Source organism: Dermacentor albipictus, chromosome 1 (assembly GCF_038994185.2).
Source record: "Dermacentor albipictus isolate Rhodes 1998 colony chromosome 1, USDA_Dalb.pri_finalv2, whole genome shotgun sequence".
In the NCBI taxonomy this organism is placed as follows: domain Eukaryota; kingdom Metazoa; phylum Arthropoda; class Arachnida; order Ixodida; family Ixodidae; genus Dermacentor; species Dermacentor albipictus.
Window position 1 is genome coordinate 290612264 of NC_091821.1, and position 25660 is coordinate 290637923.

At 48.5% G+C, this 25660-nt stretch overlaps 1 protein-coding gene across 2 annotated transcripts in view; it reads left to right on the forward strand.

Moving 5' to 3' along the window:
* LOC135919186 (prolactin-releasing peptide receptor-like) overlaps positions 1–25660 on the forward strand; it is a 170465-nt gene that overhangs the window by 143511 nt on the left and 1294 nt on the right. The window lies entirely within an intron of this gene.

Here is a 25660-nt window from a genome sequence, read left to right on the forward strand (position 1 = left end):
TAAAAAATATGTTACTACGAAATTATATGACCAGTATTAAAAGCAACAATGACACCCTAAAACGTATTTCCAACTTAATAGCAAAACATAAGGCGGTCAGTACAAGGAGTTCTGAAATATGGGATCTACCAAGGCCTAGAACAAATAATACTTGTCAAATGTTACGTTTAAGACTACACTACCATTTAAACAAGGCAAACATAAAGTAATGCTTATTTCTGTGCTACGATAAACATATATCTAGATGCGAATATGTACATAGACGTATGAATCTTCTTTGAACAGGCTCAATTCTTGTATAATTATTATTTTTTTGGTATTGTGCGTATTGAATCCTTCTGTAGATGTTACTGTATTAAATAATTTTATATATTGTGTCGTAATAGCGATGTACATAGTGCTGCATTTGTTTTATTATCTCTTGTGTATTTGCGATGTATTTCATGACTAGCTGTCTTTTTTTGTACTTCTTTGTGTTTTGTTATATTGCTCATAGTTATCATGATTGATGTTTCGCAGTTATTAGTGTGGAAATCCTATTTTTCCAATTACTATTGTATTTAGGCGTGCTAATCCTTTGTTGCATTTGTTGCTGCCTGCAAAACGGGGCCATGGACCATGTCAAGCCTTGCTGGCTTTTTGTCTACGGTCCTTAGCATCAGTTGTATGTTGAAATAAACTTAATTTGATTTGATTTGATAACCCATTAAAACTGGGTGTCCAATGTAGTACCACACTTAACTTCTTGGATGGACACGGCAGGTCGACAAATATGTTTGCGGGTATATGAGCCATACCGTCCCTTTATATGCTTCAGTATATTGTTCTTATGATAGTGCAGCGGATAGCTGAAAGCAGCCGTTTATATTGGAGAAGCTGCTTAGTTGAGCCGACGTACAGTCGACAACGGCATTGAAGGTATGAAATAAAAGCGTAACATGTTTTTTCTCAATAATCCGACTCGAGAATAATTTCTTTCGTGTACACCCCTAGAAAAAAGCCGAAGGACACAGCTGCGTCCTTTTCTTTCTTGTTCTTTTTTAATTGAACAAGTTGTAGCATTTTATGTCTGACGATATGCTTGTGAGACACCCTGTTCAGTTCTCACCACCTGGTGTTCTTTAACGTGCACCTAAACAGGATTACGAATAGAATTTCGCGACCTCGTCTGGACCCGTGAGCTCGAGTTTAGCAGCGCAATGCGATATCCACACAACAGCGAAACTGTTAACGGCTATTTTCGCCACTATCGCGTACGCGTGTAGAAAAAACATCCCGAAGATAGTACAATGCCAGGCCAACACGCGGTGGACGTTCGCCATTAAGGGGCCCAAATACAGAGCTTCGCTGGTCATCCTTCACAGAGTGGCAGGGCACTGAGTTTTGTTGTTAAGCATGGGCTGCATATAAAATTTCACGCGGCTTACGGGCCAAAAATAAGCACGTATAGTCGCTACCGAAAACTGTTTTCAGATCGCGAGTGCCGTCTGCAATAAAAAAAAAAAACCTTGCCGATTGCTCCGCGTTCTGCTACGCGAGGAAGACGGCATGTGGGACTGCAGTTTCTTTCTGTTTATATCAGAGTACTTACCGTAACACTGAGTGCAAGGCACCGGGCCGATATGTTTTATTTGTTGGAAGCGGCAAGCAGGACGTTTACATACGTTTCTTTCCGGCTTCGCAAGACCTACTGGTGAAAAACTGTATGCGCAAAAATACGCACGACAGATACATGCTGCTTGAAGAACAAGAAAAAGACTTGTTCTCCAACCGCACGATGACATAGCAGAATGAAAGCGGCCGCAATGCAGCATTAAACATCTGTAAAACGAAACGAAGCAGAGAGGCATAAACGCCATTCGCAAAGAGCGACGCAGCGCGAACGCCGAGCAGCAGCAGCGCCGTAGCATGCGGCATCGCCATCGTTGGTCGGGTGCTGCGGGAGCCCGTGAAGCCGGCCGTATTGCTGGAATCCCCATCAGCCCGCCGTTGTGTGTAGCGGTGTTCGAAAAAAAGAAGAAATTCTGTCACAGTGCCTTGTTTTCGGTGTGCATTAGGTTGCGAGAACTGAAAAACAGTCCTTCCGTTTTCATCATTCAGTAACCTGCCGCGTGCATCGCAGTGTGATGCCGTCCACACATAGCGCCCCGTATTGGCAGTGATACGACCTCGAAATATAGTATCATTATATTTATTTCTTTATTTACTTTCAGGGCCCGGAGGCACCACAAAAAGGAGTGGGTGAAACATGACAAACAATTTGTGCAAATAACATTCGATTTAAACAAAGGCATGCTGAATGGCGTTCTTGAGGTTCGTAGTGTTCGTGATGGCGGCGATGGCAGTGGGAAGATGGTTCCATTCCGAGCTTGTTCGAGGAATGAAAGAATAACTGTAAAGATTAGTCTTACATGACGGCACGCCTACTTTAAAGCAATGATCTGAACGACATCAACTATAAAACGGCTGTGTGGCAAGCTGCTGTTTTAATACAGCATTGAAGGGGAAAATTTTATCAGATAGCGATAGGCGAGCGGGGCATTTTCCACGGGACTAGAGATCGGCTAAATTCAGAGTATTTTTCGTTGCGGTAACGCTGGAATGACGCGAGTAATTTGATAAAATGAATCTAGCTGCACGTTCTTGGATTAATTGGAGGGCAAGAGTTAGAGTGGTTTGAGCCCCATATGAGCTTTGATCGTACCAATTTTCGCTAAAGATTTATTTTAAGGGATGAAGGCGCAGATGCAAAATTACGACGCAGGTATCCGAGCATGCGCTTAGCCTTATTACAGACGTAATCAATGTGGGTGTGCCATGAGAGGTTATTTGTGATATGAGGGCCGAGATTCTTGTATGAGTCAAGAGGCGTTAGTTGAGTACTGTGAACAAAGGCGCGTGTTACTGCATATTGAACGGCGGCGAATTTGCATAGCTTTACATTTGGTTACGTTAAGTTGCATTAGCTATTTACTGCACCAGAGTGACACATTATTCAGGTCGTCTTGCAGCTGGCATGCATCAGCTGGATTAATAATTTTGTGGTGAAGTACACAGTTGTCAGCGATGAGCTTACTAGAGGAAGGAGTAATGCAGTCAGGGACGTCGTTGGTATAGTAGACGAGGAAAAGAAATGGGCCCAGCACCGATCCTTGCGGCACTCCCGATGTTACAGCCAAGGCAGGAGAAGAGTAATCATTAGCTGTTACATACTGTGTTCTGGTAGTCAGCAAATCTGCAATCCAAAATAAAACGTGAGGATCAATATTGAGTTTGCTGAGCTTGAGGATAGGTAAATTGTGGGAACGTATCAGATGCCTTGGCATAATAAAAAAAAAATGCAGTCCGTATTAAAACCTAGGTCAGCATTAAAGAACAGGTCATTGGTAAATGATCATAGCTGAGTTTCAAATGAAAAGTGTTTTCTAAAGCCGTGCTCACAAGAGTTAGAAAATGAATTTGTTGCTTGCAAATTAAGTAGGTGTGAATATATGATATGTTCTGGAATCTTGCAAGGAATACTGGTTAATGAGATAGGCCGATAGTTCTTGGGTGAATGTGTAGTACCTGAAATGAAGCTTAGAACGACAGAAAGCTGAGCTAGTTGGTAAGAATTCATTATGCAAAAAGGTTAGGCGTGGAGACAGGACACAAGTGGACAACACGAACGCCGACTATCAACTGAAGGGAGAACTGAGCCGAAAAGAAGGAAGAAGACCCAAAAATCATCTGCGCAAGCTCTGGAATGGTATCACCACGTGCCAGTCGGGTACATGTGCCGGTCTACGGGACAGATAGCTGTTGAGGCACTTAATCTCTTCCTTATGTAAAATAATCGAATGCTGACTCACGCACGCACTTCCACCATTATAGATATGCCAGGCATCTACCATAGGACGCGTACCTTCATTCAAGTGCCTGTACAATATCGAGCATTCATCTAACTCTGGCGTGCAGCTACAATCTTGGCAATGTAGGGAAAGATTAAAAGGTGATCTACCGGTTAACGACCTTTTATGTTCCATTAGCCTCTGATTGATACACCGCCACGTTTGCTCTACCTAGAACTGGGCACAGCTAAACCGAATGCACAAGGACATTGAACGGAGGGATTAGCGGCCAGCGCATGTCTGCCGCTCTCCCGTTCCCACTGAAGGCAGCGTGGCGATGCCACTCACTTAAGCCGGCAGTGGTGTTGCCGTTGTCGATGCCGCTGGTTCGCCCGAAGAAAAACTGTAGATGGTGTCCCGGTTCCGTCGATAACGAAGGTACCACTCATCCACCATCGGCGCCGAGAACTTCAGTTCCAGTGGCGACTGCGCAGTCCCCAAAGCGCCAGGTGTCGAGGGAAGCCATCTTCCAAGCAGAAGAAACTGCAGAACGACATTGAACGGAGGAATTAGCGGGTAGGGCATGTCTGCCACTCTCCCGTGCCTACTGGAGGCAGCGTGGCGATGCCAGTGGCTTAAGTAGGCAGCCAATGGTGCTGCATATGTCGATGCCGCTGGTTCGCCCGAAGAAAAACTCTAGATGGTGTTCGGGATCCGTGGATAACGAAGGTACCACTCATCCAACATCGGCGCCGAGAACTTCAGTTGCAGTGGCGATTGCTTTGTCGCCAAAGCGCCAGAAGTCGAGGGAAGCCATGTGCGAAGCAAAAGAAACTGCAGAATCACATTTAACGGAGGGATTAGCGGCCAGCGCATGTTTGCCGCTCTCCCGTGCCCACTAAAGGCAGCGCGGCGATGCCAGTCGCTTAACTAGGCAGCCAATGGTGCTGCATATGTCGATGTCGCTGGTTCGCCCGAAGAAAAACTGCATATGGTGCCCGGGTTCCGTCGATAACAAAGGTACCAGTATCCACCATAGGCGCGGAGAACATCACGTGTGTCACGTCTCACTTTCGTCCTTGTCTTTTTAACGCGCTATAAGCCTCACGTTAAATATACCCAAGAACATGCATCCAGGTTACAACGACGGCAGACGCAAGAGTAGAGCAGAGAAAATTATCCGAAACTTGGGGTCAGACGACAGAGCAACCTTCGTAGACGCGGCTGAATACCCAGACAGAAATAGCTATGTAGCAGTAATCGTAGATCACACCCAAAAACCCCTTACAAGCGTATCAGTTAATACCAAACATTCCGAGACCGCAGAGGAGGTAGCCATTGCACTAGCATTGGTCTCCACGAAAGCTCAGTACATCATTAGCGATTCTCAAGCGGCCGATAGAAATTATGCAAAAGGTAGGATCTCTCCTGAGGCATGGTACATCATCAGAGTCAATGAAGCAAAGTTCTCCAATGCAGAGAAGAACGGCAGGCAATTCATCTGGTTCCCAGCGCATACGACTCCAGACATTCCCGCAGTCAATCTCAACGAGGTAGCACACCGCGAAGCTCGAGGTCTTACTCGCCGAGCTGAGCAAAGAGTGACTTCCATCGGTCAGGAGAACAAGGAGGAGGAAATCTGGAGAGAAAAAGATATATTAACAAGATTTAGTGATATTACCAAATTTTATCAAAATCGGAGGCGGGTATTACCACCGCCTCACACTAAACTGAACAGAGCTGAGTCCGTTACTTGGAGGCGACTACAAACAGAAACTTATACGAGACCCGTCCAACTAAAAACTTTCTACCCCGATATATACGAGAGCGATATGTGCAAGCTATGCAAGTCTGTTAGAGCCACCCTTCAACACATGTTGTGGGGATGTGAAATATACCAAAATAAAATGGCAGTCTCCCCAGAAAATCTACGGGCGTGGTGGTCGGCCGTGCTGCTCAGCTCAGAACTCCAAGACCAACTTTGGGTCGTCGTCCAGCGAGCCAAGGAAGCCGCACGGGAGCAGCAGCTCCCAGTGGCCATCTAGGCGGCCCCAGGCCCGGGCCTCCCAATCGCCGGATTCCAAATAAAGTTCTCTCACACACACACAACTTCCAGTGCTGACTGCACAGTCGCCAAAGCGCCAGGAGTCGAGGGAAGCCATGTGCGAAGCAGAAGAAACTGCAGAATGAAGTTGACTGGAGGGATTAGCCGACAGCGCAAGTCTGCCGCTCTCCCGTGCCCACTGCAGGCAGCGTGGCGATGCCAGTCGCTTAAGTAGGTCGGCAAGCGTGCTGCGTTTGTCGATGCCGCTGGTTCGCCCGACGAAAAACTGTAGATTGTGCCAGGGTTCCGTCGATAACGAAGATACCAATCATCTACCATCGGTGCCGAGAACTTCACTTTTAGCTGCAACTGCGCTCAAACCGAAGCGCCAGCTGCCAAGGGAAGCCATGTGCGAAGCAGGAGAAACTGCAGAATCACATTGAATGGAGGGATTAGCGGCCACCGCATGTTTGCAGCTCTCCCGTGCCCACTGAAGGCAACTATGCCAGTTGCTTAACTAGACAGCCAATGGTGCTGCATATGTCGATGTCGCTGGTTCGCCCGAAGAAAAACTGTAGATGGTGCCCGGGTTCCATCGATAACGAAAGTACCAGTTATCCACCATCAGCGCCGAGAACATCACTTTCAGTGGGGACGGCGCTGTCGCCAAAGCGCCAGTTGTCGATTGAAGCCATGTGCCAAGCAGAAGAAACTACACAAGGACATTGAACGGAGGGATCAGCGGCCAGCGCATGTCTGCCGCTCTCCCATGCCCACTAAAGGCAGCGTGGCAATACCAGTTTTTTAAGTAGGCCGGCAATGGTGCTGCGTTCGTCGAGGCCGCGGGTTCGTCCGAAGAATAACTGTAGATGGTTCCCGGGTTCCGCCAATAACGAAGGTACCAGTCATCCACCAAGGGTGACGAGAACTTCACTTTTAGCGGTGACTGCGCTCAAACCGAAGCGCCAGGTGCCAAGGCAAGCCATGTACCAAGCAGAAGAAACTGCACAAATACATTGAACGGAGGATTTGGCGGCCAGTGCATCTCTGCCGCTCTCCCGTGCCTACTGAAGGCAGCGTGGCCATGCCAGTCGCTTAACTAGACAGCCAATGGTGCTGCATATGTCGATGCCGCTGGTTCGCCCGTAGAAAAACTGTAGAATGCACCTGGGTCCATCGATAACGAAGGTACGCGTCATCCACCATCGGCGCCGAGAACTTCCAGTGGCAACTGCGCTGTCGCCAAAGCGCCAGGCGTCGAGGGAAGCCATGTGCCAAGCAGAACAAACTGCACAAGGACATTGAACGGAGGGATTAGCGGCCAGCGCATGTTCGCCGCTCTCCCGTGCCCACTGAAGGCAGTGTGGCGATGCCAGTCGCTTAACTAGACAGCCAATGGTGCTGCATATGTCGATGTCGCTGGTTCGCCCGAAGAAAAACTGTAGATGGTGCCCGGGTTCCGTCGATAACGAAGGTACCAGTCATCCACCATAGGCGTCGAGAACTTCACGTGTGTCACGTCTCACTTTCGTCCTTGTCTTTTTAACGCGCTATACGCCTCACGTTCACTTCCAGTGCCGACTGCACAGTCGCCAAAGCGGCAGGTGTCGAGGGAAGCCATGTGCAAAGAAGAAGAAACTACACAAGGACATTGAACGGAGGGATAAGCGGCCAGCGCATGTCTGCAGCTCTCCCATGCCCACTAAATGAAGCGTGGCGATGTCAGTCGCTTAAGTAGGCCGGCAATGGTGCAGCACATGTCGATGCTGCTGGTTCGCCCGATGAAAAACTTTAGATGGTGCCTGGCTTCCGTCGATAACGAAGGTACCAGTTATCCACCATCATGGCTGAGAACTATACTTCCAGTGGCGACTGCGCTGTCGCCAAAGCGCCAGATGTCGTGGGAAGCCATGTGCGAAGCAGAACAAATTGCACAACGACATTGAACGGAGGGATTAGCAGGCATTGCATGTCTGCCGCTCTCCCGTGGCCACTGTAGGCAACCTGGCGCTGCCAGTCGCTTAAGTAGGTCGGCAGTGGTGCTGCGCTTGTCGATGCCGCTGGTTCGCCCGAAGAAAAAACTGTGTATGGTGTCCGGGTTCCGTCAAAAACAAAGGTACCAGTTATCCACCATGGGCGCCAAGAACTTCAGTTCCATTGGCGACTGCGCAGTCGCCAAAGCGCCAGGTGTCGAGGGAAGCCATGGGCCAAGCAGAAGAAACTGCACAAGGACATTGTACGGAGGGATTAGCGGCCAGCGCATGCCTGCCTTTCTCCCATGCCCACTAAATGTAGCGTGGCGATGGCAGTCGTTTAAGTAGGCCGGCAATGGTGGTGCGTTTGTCGATGCCGCTGGTTCGCCCGAACAAAAACTGTAGATGGTGCCCGGGTTCCGTAGATAACGAAGGTACCAGTGTTCCACCATTGGCGGAGAGAACCTTATTTTCAGTGGCGACTGCGCTGTCGCCAAAGCGCCAGATGTCGTGGGAATCCATGTGCCACGCACAACAAACTGCACAGGGACATTGAACGGAGGGATTAGCGGCCAGCGCATTTCTGCCGCTCTCCCGTGCCCACTGGAGGCTGCGTAGCGATGCCAGTCGTTTAACTGGGCCGGCAATCGTGCTGCGTTTGTCGATGCCACACGTTCGTCCAAGGAAAAATTGTGGATGGTGCCCTGGTTCCATCGATAAGGAAGGTACCAGTCATCCACCATCGGCGGCGGGAACTTCACTTCCAGTGGCGACTGCGCTGTAGCCAAAGCGCCAGGTGTCGCGGGAAGCCAAGTGCCAAGCAGAAGAAACTGCACAAGGACATTGAACAGAGGGATTAGCGGTCAGCGCATGTCTGCCGCTCTCTCTTGCCCATTGGAGGCAGCGTGGCGATGCCAGTTGCTTAAGTAGGCCGGCGATGGAGCTGCGTTTGTCGATGCCGCTGGTTCGCCCGAACAAAAACTGTAGATGGTGCCCGGGTTCCGTAGATAACGAAGGTACCAGTGTTCCACCATTGGCGGAGAGAACCTTATTTTCATTGGCGACTGCGCTGTCGCCAAAGCGCCAGATGTCGTGGGAAGCCATGTGCCACGCACAGCAAACTGCACAAGGACATTGAACGGAGGAATTAGCGGCCAGCGAATTTCTGCCGCTCTCCCGTGCCCACTGGAGGCAGCGTGGCGATGCCAGTCGCTTAAGTATGTCGGGGATGGTGCTGCGTTTGTCGATGCCGCTGGTTCGCCCGATGAAAAACTGTAGATGGGGCCCGGGTTCCGTCGATAATGAAGGTACCAGTCATCCACCATCAGCGCCGAGAACTTCACGTTTAGCGGCGACTGCGCTGTCGCCAAAGCGCCAGGTGTCGAGGGAAGCCATGTGTGAAGCAGAAGAAACTGCACAAGGACATTGAACAGAGGGATTAGCGGCCAGCACATTTGTGCAGCTCTCCCATGCCCACCAAAAGCAGCGTGGCGATGCCAATCGCTTAAGTAGGCCGGCAATAGTGCTGCGTTTGTCGATACCGCTGGTTCGCCCGAAGAAAAACTGCATATGGTGCCCGTGTTCCGTCGATAACGAAGGCACTACTCATGCAATAACGGTTGCGAGAACTTCAGTTCCAGTGGCGACTGCGCTGTCGCCAAAGCGCCAGGTGTCGAGGGAAGCCATGTGCGAAGCAGAAGAAACTGCACAAGGACATTGAACGGAGGGATTAGCGGCCAGCGCATGTCTGCCACTCTGCCGTGCTCACTCCTATTCTTATGCCATTTCTTTAAAAATCTATTTTTGTGCAAATGAGTGTTCAATTCGGTGATGATGCAGCTGTTGCTGCTTTGAAGTTAGGAAAGAGCGTTCTTGGTTTATACCTAGAGAACAAGGAAAGAATAGAACGGTAGGTCTCATTTTTGTCTAGCGTTTCAGTTTTGTCCGAAAAGAGTTCTTTGAAAGCACATTTGCAATAAGGCTAAGGCAACGATCTGAACTGAGCCTTAAGCCCACATGTGGTCCGATGAAAACATTTTAAATTTTTTTAATTCCAGAGGTTCTAGAGTTTTTATAAATTTGGCATATAGTTTGTCACGCTTCTTAATTTTTTTACAAAGTGCTTTCGTTAATCATGGCTTTCTGAGGCATTTCTTTATCCTGTTAACTTTCTAGACAAAATGTTTTTTATACACGGCAACAAACCTGCTAAGAAATATATTGTACGCTGATCCAGCATCATGTTCCTGTAAACCGTCATCCCAGTCAATTTGCTTCAGCTCTGTTTGAAAAGATGGTAGGGTATCCTCGGTTACTTTCTGGAAGGTTCCGCTTGTGGCTCTGTGCAATGTGCTAGCTATTCTAGTTTGGACAAACATGCAAATAGGCATATGGTCACATATAGCAGTACTCAAAACATGATATGATACACTGAGGAGAGTAATTCGTTATAAACAAATCAAGTGTAGTTTCCGTATTGTCTGTTCTAGTGCTGAAATGAATTGTATTTATAGAACCATTTGAAATGAATACCCTTTCAAAATTGGACCGGCGTACTGTATCCGCGCCAGTGTTTACATTAAAATGTCTAATGATTACGTTTAGGCGTTTTTCATTAGCAAATGATGACAGATCATCAAAAAATTTGAGAAAATGGGCACGAACACCACCAGGAGGGTGGTACAGCAAAGAAGTCTTTCTCTGAATGAACACCTAGAACTTCAAAATCACTCGTTGTACGCGAACATTTAGGAAATATTTCACAAGGTATATGGTCAGACATTAATAGGGACACACCTCCCCCGCCTCTTGTTAACCTATTAAGATAAAATGTTTTCATGTGCGGAAGCTGAAAAATGTGACTGTCATTCGTATACCAGGTTTCGCTTACCATAACAACGTCGCACAGCGTATCTATGCCCAGAAAAAAACTTTCCAGTTCTTCTATTTTGCTAGAAACAGATTGAGCGTTAATATGATCACAACTAATTCTCTTTTGTTCAGCTTCTATGTTGGCAAACCATTCTTATTTAGAAAGCGACCCGAAGTGATTCATGGTGCTGAAAAAGAATAAGATCAACAGCAAGGAACATTAGCAAGGAATACTAAGTAGGAGTCGAGAGCTCATCCTCGTGCTTAATGACTACAGCCTGGGCACCATTTTCTTTGCGTACAAGCGCATGCCCGTTCGCGTGCCATGCATACTTATACCCGGAATGTTTTGCCCATTCCTTAGCGGCAGCCGGAAGCTTTCTGGATGGAGTTGTCATGTTCTCGGCAATGAAAACTTTAATCGAACTATCTCTGAGCGATTGTTTCTTAGAAAGCCAGGCATTTCGCAGTTCCTGACGCGCGAAGCGCGCATTAATGCCACGTGTCCTGCCCGATCTAGCTGGCAGCCTGTGTATAGCCACAACGTCCTCCTCCGATAAACATTCCATGTTAAGTTGCTGTGCCATTTCGTTCACCTGAGATGACAAGTTATCGCCCTCAGTCTCAGGAACTTGATGAATTTCTAGGTTCAGGCGCCTGCTGTGCCATTCAAGGGCGTCAATGCCATCCCGAAACTTATTAAGGTCCTCAGGGGCACGAGCCCTTTCCAGATGTCTCTTAATTCCATCAAATTGATCAGACAACATTTGGATAGATTTCTCGATGCCACTTACTTTACTTGGCAAGTCCAAAAGCAAATTAAGCTTCTTATCCAAAAATGCCAATATTTTTCTGATACCTTTCGAATACTTGTGAATGCGAAAGTATGGTGAATGCCGCGGTCATAGTGTAGACGTGAAACGCGAGAGCTTGCACAGTGGAGCCACTTACTTTGCAGGCATTGATCGTACGCGCTCTCTGAACAGGAGTCGCATGCATGCCAAGAAACTTCTCCTGATGCTCCAGACGTGCTTTTAATAAACATAGCGTAATAACGTGCTATGAAATTGCAGAGACTTGCTAACATTAAGAATACTGAACATTGTTTTATAATAATTGTGATAACCACTGGTCATTATTGGAAAAGTATTCCAAAAGAATTAGATTCGATTCTGGCATGGTTCGATTCGTATTTGATTCGGTCCCAAAAATCACTATTCGCATACCCACACTGTTTCGCAATAAAATCTGCGACACCATTACGGAAATTTTATGTACATGCGTGCGTGTCTAGCGCCAAACAATAACTTAAGAAACGTCAACGGGAAACGATTTAAAAAAATGAAGCACAGTCGCCTTAAGTATTCGCTGAAACGTGGTTGAAGGGGGCCCCTAACAATGCACTGCGGCACCGACATACCAAAAATTGAAGGGCTGGACACTGTTCTGATTAATGGTAAACAATTAAAAAAATATTCCGTGTGCCAATGTAGCCGTGCATATTTGGGGCTGCTTCCGCCATGGGCGCCACGTCAAAGCCCATATTCAACACGACTGCGCGCATGTCAGTATAGTCCCGATATACCGATATTTTCTTCTGTAGAACTTAATATTAGACAGCAACGTATGCCGCAAAGAACCAACCATCATAATACTTTCGTACTTTTCGTTCTAACGCACATGTCTGCGCTGCTCCATCTGTTACAAAGTACTGAAAATGTAGCCCATGCTTTCCCCCAGGCAGCTGTTTTTATTCCTGATGATGCCAGGAAACTGAGCCTGATGCCACCAACGCTCAGAAATGTGCTCGCACACCTTGCGTGATGTGCCGTAGCGCTGAGGTGCGTCTTGCATTTGGTAGGAGAATCCGTTGTAAAAGCACAAGTGCACAGTTTAGCGGAGGCGTTTAAGTTCATCAACTTGATTTGCGCTAAGAAAACCTGTCCAAGCTTTTACACTTGCTTTATAAGAAGCCCACTGCACCATCAATCTTAGCAGACGATGTTTTACAGGTTTCTCCACACAGTCACGCTGTGCGCACGGTAGTAGCAACAGACATAACGAAAGCTTATGACAATATAGACCATGAAATCATTATATCCAACCTCATCGACCTGGGACTTCCACCGCGGGTGATAAGATTCGTCTACTCATTCCTTCAGAATCGCACATTTGCGATTAGAGTAGATGGAAGGCAAGAAGGATACTTCACATCGAACAGAGGAGTCCCACAACGTTCGGTTCTGGCTCCTCTTCTCTTCAACGTTGCTCTGATACCTCTAGCCTGGCAACTACATCGGATTCCAGATGTGAGGTTCTTAATCTATGCAGATGACGTCACTTTGTGGTCCGTGCATAAAGATATATCTAGACAAACTCAACAGCTTCAAGAAGCCCTTGATGTGCTGAACAACTACGCTCGGAAAGCAGGATTGGACATTTCCGCCCAAAAATCAAGCTATGTTGTGGTGGCCAACAAGAAAGGACGCACAAGAATCACGCAGCACCCCTTTACATTTAGACTCGGCGCAGTGACAATCCCTGAGGCTTCTGAGGTCCGCATACTGGGTCTCGATATTCACCAATCCGGCAGTGGTGCACACTGGCTCCGTAAAACCAGACAGAGTTCGACAAAAACACTTCACCTTATTCGTCGCATTGCAGCAAAAGCAGCTGGAGCTCGTACTGACGTAGCTCGACGGTTGGTGCGTGCAGTCTTGCAGCCACGAATTTTATATCAAGCACAATTTCAACGGCTGACGTTGGCACAGCTGGCACAGTTGGAGACGATTAATCGCGATGCTATGCGCACAATCACAGCACTGCCCCGCATCACTCCGATACCAGCCCTACAGGAACATGCCCAGCTCAACACAATTGCAGAGCTAATTTTGCAACGTGAAAAAGCACGTGAAATAAAAAAGCAACTTATTCCGGCTGTCGCTGCGCTGCATGCTCATTTTCACCGCGGCTCTCGGATTGACAATCAGCCCTGTCCAATGCCTCCCTGGGAATTCACCAGCATCACAACTAATAAGCTAACGAAGTTACGACGCAACGATACAACAGGTACTATTGACGAACACAACATCGTCGATGCATCATGCGTTAACACCTGCAAAGTCTATACGGATGCTGCCATTCTCCCAGACGGCGGAAGGACATCATTCATGAGTACAACGCATAATTTCATCAGCGGCCACCAGCGCTATTTATCTACGGAAGCCAGCGCTCTAGTAATGGAACTTCAAGCCATCCACGACGCTATGCAAGATGCGACATCTAAGCTGCCTACCATCAAGCAACTAGACATCTTCACGGATTCTTTAGCGGCTATTCAGGAACACAAGAAGGTCGATAAGGCGATGGAAATCTGCGAGAGAATACACACTATGAATAGTAAGACAGCTACTTGCGTCAAGGTACACTGGATTCAAGGCCATTCAGCGAACCCTCACAACATTGCTGCTGACCAGCAGGCACACTGCCCTCCTAATCCTGATCCTCCACCTATTCCCCTCCCACCCCAACCCCGTAACTCGCTGCGAGCCCGTAAAAATGTTCTCCGGCAGGACACACGCGCTCTTATCCCACCGTGTGTCTGCTCCCTCCCCCTTCACCTTACTAGGGCGGAGGAAGTTGTGCTTAGGAGGCTTCGGGCCGGGGTGGCCCTTACACCGGCTGTTGTCTCAAGGTGGAACTGGTCGCATTTACCACTGGGTGCTACGTGTCCATACTGCTCCGTTCCTGTGGTGGAATCAGATGCATACCACCTAATATGGACATGTACGGGTTTACAATCGGAACGCTCGCGTCTCCTACTGCAAGCCGGCCTCCGCTACAGTGTGACAACCAGCTATGACCGCTGGATACATGATAACAGATTTCACAAAACACTGCTTCAATTCATACACAACACAGGCCTCACAGCACACATATAATACACATATACGCTCCAACAATTATGCCTTAAGGGCAAGCCTTCATCGCAATAAAAAAAAAGAGCAAGTCGAGCAGTTGCTTGCGTAATAAACGAAGCTACGGTAATTAACTTTTCATTAATCGATCTTAGGTAACTAAAGCAAGAGTGGTTTGGATGCAGTCCTGGTGATTATCTAGCTGCGCGATGAAATTTTTATTAAAGATGCTTCTGTAAGAGCCACGTGAAGAAAAAATATTTTGCAAATAAAGTCTTTGGAAACATAACTGACGCAGAAAAATAACGTCTGCATAAGGTCGACCTGACCGCGTCCAGTATTTCGTGATGTTCTTATTAATTTGTTCATTTATTTATTTATTTATTCGTGATACCTTCCAGGCCCAATGAAGGGTATTGAGTAGGGGGGGGGGCAACAGTGATTACATGACAGAAAAATAACAAAGCGCAACATCGTTATGCGATATTGACACGCAACGAAATCAGGTTATCACGCAATGTTTCACAATTAGAGATGGATGCAGTCTGATCCGGGAGACCGTTTCAATGTGCTCTAGGTAGTGGTGATGAGTGAAATGCCTGCGCTTGAACATGAATGCGCATGAAACTAATTGCGTTGTGAACGCGTCGAGATGTGCCACAGGAACCGGCAAACAGTGAAAGTTATTACTGTAAATATACCTGTGAAAAATACATAAAAGAGCAATGACGCGGCGATCTTCCAATGACTGAAACGCATGGTCTTGATTTATTCGGGTAATGCTCGAATGAAAGTCGTAGTTGCCGGAGATGAATGTGGCTGCCCTGTTCTGAACGGCTTTCAACATACGGATTAGATAATCTTGATACGGTGACCATGTGAGTTTTCTGCTTGTGGGCGAACATAGGTAAGATATCATTCGAAGGCGCGCTGCGCAAGATAGATAGATAGAATAAACTTTAATGTCCAACGGAAAAAGGTGATCTACCCACCCCCCGACGCACAGGTCAGGGGGCGAGTGCCGCCGCCTCAGATGCAGGCAGGGAGGTCTTGGGTCCCAGCAGCCTCTTCGGCCAGTTGGACGAGCCGGAGCTGGAGCTCAGGGTTCGAGCTGCGCAGCAGGGTCTCCCAGGTGTCTCTACTATCTATTTTGTGCGTTCCCCCGGGAGAGTACGAACATTCCCATATTATGTGGTCGAGGGTCCCTCTCGCACCACAAAGATTACATATATCGCTCCTGGCCTCGGGGAACATGTGGTTCGCCATAACCGGGTGCGGATATGTATAAGTTTGTAGTCGTCTCCACGCGACTGCTTGTCTGTTGTTTAATTTTGGGTCTGGCGGGGCTACCAGTCTACGAGCCAATCTATAATGTTGCGTGATCTCCCCATATTTTAGCATGCGCTCTCCGCTCCCTCGGTCATCGAGGGGCCCCGTAGCGGCTCGGCGGTAGAGATCTCGAGCCAGCTCGTGGGCCGCCTCGTTGCCGGGGACGGCTTCATGCGCCGGAGTCCAAATTATTTGAATTTTTCTATCTAGCTTTCTCTGGCCTAGGATTCTGGCCGCTAAGGGCGAGATCCTTCCCTTGCTAAAATTTTGTATGGCAGTTTTGCTGTCACTGATCACAAATTTCGCGTCCGTTCCAGCGCAAGCTAATGCGATCGCAATTTCCTCGGCAACTTCTATGTTGCGCCCGCGCAGAGTGACAGCAGTCACGGGAATACCCCGGCCGCTGACGGCCGTTGCCACCGTAAAACTGCCGCTACCTCCCGCCGCGTCTACATAGGCCACCTCATGCTCCGAGATATTACCGAATCTAATTTTTAATGCTTCGGCTCGTTTATGCCTCCTGTCTTTGTTATGTTCCGGGTGCATGTTTTTTGGCAGAGGGGGGATAATCAGATTTTTTCTAATTTCCCTATCTACTTCCACCTTTTGGGTGGGGCCTCTGTCCGGGTTTATTCCAACTTTGGCCAATATGGCTCTTCCTGTCTTCGTGGTGCTAAGTCTCTCAATTTGAGAGGTTCGCACCGCTTCCGCCAGTTCTGCCCATGTGTTGTGCACTCCTAGAGCCATCAGTATCTCTGTTGATGTACACATGGGCAGTCCCAGCGCTCGTTTACGCATTTTCTCATTAGAGAATCAATCTTTTCTCTTTCCACCACTTTCAAATCGAGATATGGCGTTGCATAGCTCACCCGGCTGAATATGTACGCCTGTATTAGCTTAAATAAATTTTTTTCCTTTAGCCCTCGACCTTTGCTGGCCACCCGCCTAATTAGGCTCAGGGTCTGTAATGCGTGATTCTGCAGCCTCTTGAGGGTCTCGCCATTGTAGCCGTGTGACTGGAGAATCAGGCCCAAGATTCTAATTTGCTCTACTATTGGTACCTCTTTACCCGCCACCTTAATTTTGATCTCCGACGGTGCCTTGCACCTTAAGTGTTTCGGATTGTATATAAACAATTCTGATTTCAGCGGCGAGCATGCTAGGCCTCTCTCGGCCGCGTAATCGACTATGATGTCGGTGGCGGTCTGGAGCAGGCTTTCGACGGCTGAATCACTTCCCCGGTTAACCCAGAGGGTGATATCATCCGCATATATACTAAATTTTAATCCCTCGAGCTTTGCCAGTTGCTCAGGGAGTTCTCGCATAGCCACGTTGAAGAGTAGGGGAGACAGCACTGAGCCTTGGGGCGTACCCTTACTCCCTAGCTCAATTGTGGGGGATTCCAGCGTTTGGAACCTCATGCAAGCAGTTCTTCCCGTCAGGAAGTCCCTGATGTATCGGTATCGATATGTCCTGGTACCTACATTAATCTTTTTCAGCCCTTCCAGGACCGCCTCATGCTTTACGTTGTCAAAAGCCTTCGTGAGGTCCAGTCCCAGAATTGCTTTTGCATCTTTAGACCTTGAGTCTATTATATCATGTTTGATTTGGAGCATGACGTCCTGCGTACACAATTGAGGTCGGAACCCGACCATCTCATGTGGCCACAGATCGCCCTGCTCCATGAAGCCCATCAGTCTGGTCTGGACGACGTGCTCCATCAATTTCCCCACGCATGAAGTTAAGGAAATTGGCCGTATGTTTTCCAATTGCGGAGGCTTCCCGGGTTTTGGTATTAAAGTAATGCTTGCCGTCTTCCACTGTTGTGGGAGCTCGCCTTTTTCCCAACATTCCTGCATGTACTTCGTTAGATAGCTAATGGAATCATCGTCTAAGTTTCTGAGCATTTTGTTCGTTACCCCGTCAGGGCCTGGAGCCGACTTCGTTCTGAGTCTTACAATCTCTGCTCGCACTTCCGCTTCTGTGATGGGGGCGTCCAACGCCTCGTTAGGCGCTCCACCATATTCGGGTAGCGGAGTTCGCGATGTTTCCCCCACGAACGTCTCAATTAATTTCTTCATGAAATGATCATCGCTCCCTACGAACGCGTGCCTAGCTTTTGCCAATCTTATACCGGATTGAGTTTTCGAGCTTGCAGGGTCCAACAAATGTCGGAGGATGTTCCACGTCTTGGAGAGGTGCATGCTCCCCTCCATTTCGTCACACTTGTTGGCCCAATTTTGTTCGCATAATGCAAAAGTATAATCTTCGATTTCCTTATTGTGCCTAGCAATCCTTCTTCTGAGGTTGCGGTTCCATTTCTGATTTTTGAGACGACATTCCATGCTTTCCTTAGCTTCCCACATATGCAGAAGACGGCTGTCCGCTATCTCCGGGGCGTTATCCCCTTCGAGCGTTTTTGTCGTCCTTCTAACGTCCGATTTGAGCGCCGTCGTCCATTCCTCGATGTTTCTGATGGGCCCCAGTTCCTGCGCTCTCCTGATATCTCTAAAGTTATCCCATTCAACGACGGCCGGCGCGCGAGCCCTGCGCGTTTGAAGGCCCACTTTCAGTATGGAAACAATTATGTAGTGGTCGCTGCCAAAATTTTGATCCGAATTATGCCATTCTAGATCTTTAATGTTTTTCGAGAATGTTAGATCTGGAGATGTATCCTTACTAACGCTATTGCCCACCCTCGTTGGACTCTCAGGGTCCGTGTGCAGAGTGAGCCCTATGTCATGCGTATCTTCCCACAGCTGTCTGCCTTTCGGGCTTTGGTGCGGGTACCCCCATTCCTGGTGATGTGCATTAAAGTCCCCCACTATCAACAGTGGCTGGTTGCTTGAAATTTTGAGGGCCTTGCGAAGCAGAGCCCTGAACCTCACCTTCCTTTGCCTGGGTGAGCTGTACAAATTTAGAAGGAATAAACTAGGGTCCTTCTGTTTTCCGGTTAGAATTTCGACAAACACGTTCTCGATCTCTCTCGACTCTAAATCGTGTTCAATGGCCGCGATATTTCTTTTCACGAGTGTTGTGACCGAGGATTTCTCCCCCCTGCCACTATGAAATGCCTGATAACCTGACAGTTTTGCGGGTCCTCCAGTTTCCTGGAGGGCAATCGCCAAAGGAGTCTCATCTAATAGCGGAAGGTACTGTTGCAGAATAGACCGCTTGCGCCGGAAGCCACGACAGTTCCACTGCCAGATTTGATTTGCATTTGCGCGCCTGGCCATTTTGCAGTTGCGTGACGATCTGCTCCATATTCTGTTGCCACCCGTTCATGGCGACCATCTCATTCCTTAGCCTTTGGCATTCCTCGGCCTGTTTCTGAACTGCCCCGAGGACAGTTTGAATTTGGATGTTGATATGGTTCATAAATTCATTCATCTTGGCCTCTAATCTTACCAAATTTTCGACCCTTTTTTCTATAGCCTGAATAGGGTCGGCGTCTTGAATTTTGCGTTTCGTTGGTGGCGGGAGGGACGCCTCTGTGACCATCTTATCCTCTCCTTGCGGCTGTTGACGTGCCGCTGGGGGGGTCATCTGTCTAATGGGTTATTGCGGAGGAGGGGTTGCCTGCCTCTGTGATTTCTTTAAGTTTTGGATTTCGGACCGTTGCGAATCGACTATCCCCGTTAATTTTTCGACCATTTTCTTTAATTTCTCAATTTCCTCGTCCCGTTTATCCCTCTGATTATTTTCCTGGCAGACCTTGCCCGCGAAATTCACACCCTTACGCTCCTTGCTCCTACCTCGTCTCCATGGGTTGGCAGGGTCCCTTGAGCTCGAGCGCCCCCTGGACTGGCTCCTGGCACGGGAACCGGAGCGTCCTTTGGGCGGCGGCGATGGTCTGCTCTGATTTGCTTCCAGTTTTGGGAAAGAGTCCTCGCGGAACTTGAAGTCTTTTCCCTCTTTGGGTTCGCGTTGTCGACTCTGATGTCCCCCACCAGTCGTCGTTGCTTGTCCCATCTTCTCCCACTGTCGCTTCTTAACTTCGTAGGGAGTGCGGAAGAGTTCTCGGCACTTGGGATCTCCTAGGGCGTGGCCTTTGCCGCACAGCTGGCATTTCAGCTCACACCTGTGGTCACTTGACGGGTTCTCGAGGCCGCAGCCCCGGAACTTGACGTTCGTCGGGTCTGGGCACACGTCAGCGCGATGTCCGAGTCGGCCACAGGCGACACACACTTCGTATTTTTTGCGGTACAGCTGGCATCTGTGCGGTGCCCCGTTGAGGTAAATCCACCTTGGCACTTCTTTCTCCTTGAAGAGGATAAAGATCGACTGTGAATCTTTTCCCAGCCTGCGGACGCCTCGAATCTCGGGGTTATCCTTGCGGTCTAGGCGGTACAGAATTTCTTCGATGGAGTATCCGAGTGGAACCCCGTGGATGACTCCCTTTCCGCAGTGCTCGGGGGTGGCCACGTAGGCGAAAGTCTCCACTTGTTCACCGTCGAACATGAGGTGTTTCACGCTCGCGTACTTCAGCTTCCTCTCCGCACTCGTAGTGATGACGAGAACGGAGTGCTGCTTCATATTTGGAGTTATTATATCTTCCTTCTCTTCGCGTGGGTTAATCCCCGCCGACATTTTGATGATGTCAGTCAGATATGCTGTTCCATATTTGGTAAGCTTAACTAAGCCGCCACGTGGTCGGAGAACAATTTTCTCGGCGCCGTCTGGAATGCGCGTATGCTGACGCTCGATCGACTTGGCCGCCATTTTCCTGCCTGCTTGCCTCTGCCGGGCTCGCTGTTTCGCAATTTTCTGCCCGCTCTTCTCTAGCGGCACGTACCTTCCTCCTTCGCTAGCGTACCATTGTCCTGGAACCGAAGATTCCTCGGGTGTAGTCGCTCCTTCCATAGTAGCCATGATTCACAACTTCCGCGCGACCACGAGCGGCAAACGATCCTCCGGTGGGGACGCCGCGGGCCCGATCGGCCGCGGTAGCCTCAGCGCTTCAGCTACGTGCTGCGTTGAACACACAAAGTCCAAAAATGGAGGAAATAAGGTCCCACTTGCGGAGAAAGCGGTATCCTCGTGGTCCTCTCGAGTTCCGTCGTCGATTGAGCACAAAGCCTAGGAAAATAAGATCGAAAGACTGCCGAAAAAGGCCAAAATTCGCACAGCCCATCGGAAGCGCGTTCTACCAAGAAGGCACCGCGCGTTGCGCAAGTGTCTGCGCAGGTAGCCGAGAGACTGAGATGTTCTGCATGAGACAGCTGCTACATGCGTTATGCAGGATAAGTCCGATGAAAGGTAAACGTAAACGCCAAGATATTTGTATGATGGGGCAATCGAAACTACGGTATTAATTATTCAAAGAGTGAAACACAGAGTTAGTGCACTTTCGACTAAACGAGATTAACTTGCATTTGGAGGCGTTAAGGGACATCTGCCAAGTTACGCACCATCTATAGGTTAGTCCAAGGTCATTATGGAGAGTATAAGGATCATCGAAGCATTTAATATTGTGATAAATGATGCAATCGTCAGCGAACAACCTAACTGAAGATGAAAGATTTGCGGGCAAGTCGTTGATGTATATTAAAAAGAGTAATGGACCTAGCACACTGCCTCGGGGGACACCGGACGTGACGTCGCAAAGGTTAGACGTAACGATGTTCGCCACTGTAAATTGCTGGCGCGAAGGCAAGACGTAGCCAAGACAGTATTAATGAATCGATACAAAGGCCAGGCAATTTGGAAATCAGACAGCAATGAGGTATCTACAGTATCGAACGCCTTTATCGAGCCTCTAATAAACAAGACGTCTCCGTGAGCACGTTCCTTGCGACCAGTTCACTTTCCATTTGTGTTCACGTTGTTGTATCGAAGGCAAGCAGATTAAAACATTGATGTCAATATAGCAGCGAACATGCGCCGCCGAAAGCTTGACTGGTCGCAGCAATGGTGCACGACGCAATGATGGTGCAGATTTAGCCCTGGCATCAATTCACTGCCGCCGAGGGTGAAGGAAGGTAACAGCTAGGCAGTGCCGATGGTGTAATCGTGACGAAATCTGAGGCCGCGATCTTCACGCCTCCAGCGCTTGTTTTGCGTGGGGTTTGCTCTCGGAAAGACGTAATGCTTCAGAAGCAGTCATTTGTTGTTGTCTGATGGATTAAAAAAATATGTGTGGCTTCCTATTGCAAACACCAGAGACTAGTGGAGCTGGGAAAAGCCAGTACAGTAGTGCCAAACCGCACACTTATCTAACTTTTTCTGGGCTTCCTCCAGCTCCACTGGTGTCTGGTGTTTGCGTTAGCAGAGTCACGCATAATTTTGTTTCCACTGCAAAAAAGAGGACCGCCGAAGCGAGCGCGCCGGTTTTTATCGGAGAGCAGTGACGTCACACCACCTGTTTTCCCGCCACTCCTTCTCCCCCGCTAGGTTCCGCCCACCCTGGCCGCGTTGATATGCTGCGCGATGCTATTTTTATACTCTGCTTTCACTCTCTCTCAGCTCTCTTTCCCCTTGTTCGGCGAAGCTGCGAACGTCAAGAGAGACCCAGCTCACACATGCAGTACGCATGCACAAGTACGCGCGCACACGCACGCACACGCACACACGTTCTTTATCTCTCTCCCTCGCACGCACACATACATGATACGTACGCACGGGCATCCTACGCACACAGATTTGTTAACACGCGTGCTTGCTGAAAAACGAACACACGTTCGCTCACGTACACATTCGCACGCACCCACGCATGTGCGGCAAGCACGCACACATGCACTAGCACGCGCGTACACTCAAATGCGCGCATGCGCACACGCCGCAAACGCAAATACGGAGGCACGCGCACAAATACACGCACGCTGAAGGCCTGCAAACGCATAATAACTCCGTCCCGGCTGCCTCTAAAAAACCTGCGCGTGCAAACAGACTGCCTAACACTCCCTTTACCATTACCGTTCCACCGCCAGCTGCAATAAATCACTTTACAGTTTCAATTTGGGGCTTCTTCGAGTGAATGTACCCTCTGCCGGGAGGGTGCAAAACGATTTGTTCCTGTCGTGTGACTTCACTGCCCGTACCTGACCGAAACACTGCGTTCTTTAACACACCGCCAATGTTCCGACTAAGTGCCATAAATGCATACGAGGGTAGTTTGATAACTATGGTAAAGAGCAAGAAAGTATGTTTGCAGAAAACAATACTTTATTTTGCCACACAGTTCCCTTCCAGCCCCACACACTTGTTCCAGCGGTGCTCCAATTTTTTATCACCTTCGAAAAAGAAGGATAGATCGAGGCCCTCGAAGTAGACTTTTACCACTGAGGTAACTTCGTCTCAAGACAATTTCTTTCCACCCAGCCAGTTCTTCAGGTTTGGAAAGAGGAAATAGGCGCATGGGGCCAAATTCGGAGAACAGGGCAGATGAGGCAGAGCCTCGAAGCCTAACTTGTGCAATTTGGCCATTGTAACAAGCGATCTGTGGGGCGGAGCATTGTCTTTGTAAAAGAGGAGTTTTTTTCGTGCTAACCCAGGTCGTTTGGTGCGCAGTTCCTTTGTTCAGTTGATCTGGAGTGTTGCATAATGTGGCCCTGTTATGGTTTTTTTTGTTTGTAGTCTACAAAGATTATTCCTCGTGATACAAAAAGACAGTCGCCATCACCTTTCCCGCTGAATAAAGAGTCTTGGCCTTGTTTGGAACACCTTCATCAGGCCCAGTCCGTTGCTTTGACTGCTGTTTAGACTCTGGAGTGTAATGAGGTATCCAGCTCTCGTCAACTGCCACAAATCGACGCCACAAGTTGCGACCGAGCATCGATGCTTCGAGGTGTCAGCCGTCGTGCGCCGTCGGTCGATCGTGAGCACATAGACCTTTTTTTTTATCTGCGATTTCTCGTGAAGAATTTTGTAAACACTCTTTGTCGAGCTGCCTACAATTTCAGCTATCTCACGTATCTTCACTCGGCGGTATTCCGTGACAATTCCATGAATGTTCGTTACCATTTACCTCCACCGGACACCCAGGACGTGCTTCATCTTGCGTCCAAGTTCGGGCACGTTTGAATTTATTTATCTAGTAGTAAATGGTCTTCAGTGATGGTGCAGAGTCTGCGTGAACTTCGCTCAACTTGGCTATAATTTGGGCAGTCGTTCAGTGTTTTAAATAAATATGTTTGATCACTGCTCGAAATTCATCTTTTTCCATGTTGGCAGGAATCACCACACAGCACAGTGCCAATAGCTGTGAGAGGCTTACTAACTGTCGGTACCAGCGTAAACAAGTCATCCCGTCATATGAAGGGTGTTTCTCGCGCGCCACCTAGAAGAAAACAGACTTGTAGCGCCGTCTCTTGTATTTTTACCATACTTATCAAACGACCTTCGTATGTTGTTAGAAGGGACTACCCTCTCGTTGTAGTCGACACTTTTTGATCCTCAGGCCATATTTTGAAATCGAATTCTTAAAAGAATTTTGCCCATTCAGGTATACTTGTGCATTACTGTGAAGTTCGGAAGGTGAATGTCCGGAATTGCTGGACATGTATACTGTGTTCACAAATTGAATTAAGAGAAATTTTCCATTGGCTGCAACATTAAATTAATTAGCTAATTTCTGGAGGTTTACGTGCCCAAACAACTACCTGATTATGAGGCACGCTGTAGTGAGGGGCTCCAGATTCATTTTCATCGTCTGTATGTTTTTTAATGTACACCCATTGTTTTATACAGCTATACAGCTTGAACACCCACGTGTTCAAGCTGTATAGCACTGCTTCATCCTGTGCATCTTTTTTATGCGAAGCATATTACTAGAGCTCAACCCAGCTCCTCAGGCGCGGCGGTGTCGCCTTCAATACCACGTGACACCGTGACGTCACGACAGAGGAGAAACGGGGCTCCAACTCGCGCCGTCGCTCGCGGCGTCGCGGCGGAATATAAGCAGCTGCGCTTGCCTCTGCTAGACACTCACGAGGTGAGATGCCTCCTGGAGACAGAGCTGCTCGTTGGAATGAGAAGCGAAGGTTGCGGCGTGCTACAGAGACTGTTTCTAGGTGGCTTTGCTACGGCGCAGCCACTACGCGCCCCGCATCGGACGCGGTGAGCGTCGAGCAACGCAGCGTTCGGCGCGACAACGAAATGTGCGCCTGAGCAAGCGCCGCACGCCTGAGCCGACGCCGACGACACCGGCTTTTCTGCGACACGAGCTCCTTAACGCTGTCGCGTTAAAATAAAGGCTAGTATGCTTCGCATCCTGGGCTTAACCTTAGCTAAGCCACAGCCATTTTTTTCTATATGGCTACGACACCTCGATACTAGCGATCTTTTGGTTATGTCGTATAAAGCTTTGTTTGCTATTTACGACACAGTGTTTTGTATTTGCATGTTCAAATGTGTAAAATACGTGTAATATGTGCATATCACCCCCCTCCCTTGTGCGCTATAATGCTGTTGGAGCGAATGTGGGTTTATGTAATAAACAAATAAATTGCACAGTACACGGGTGTTGCATTTCGCGGACGTCGAAATGCGGCCGCCGTGGCCTGGTTGCTCCCGCGACCTCGTGCCAAGCGCAATGCCACCACGTTGGGCGAGCAATCAACCGTCCTGTTGAACCCCTATAATTAACTTGCTCTTGAATTTTTGGCTTGGCACAACGCGTCGTCAACAGCGTAGAACTTGATTTTAACGGAAATATTGATAACGATATCATTGATATGTAATTAACAAAAGAGCAGA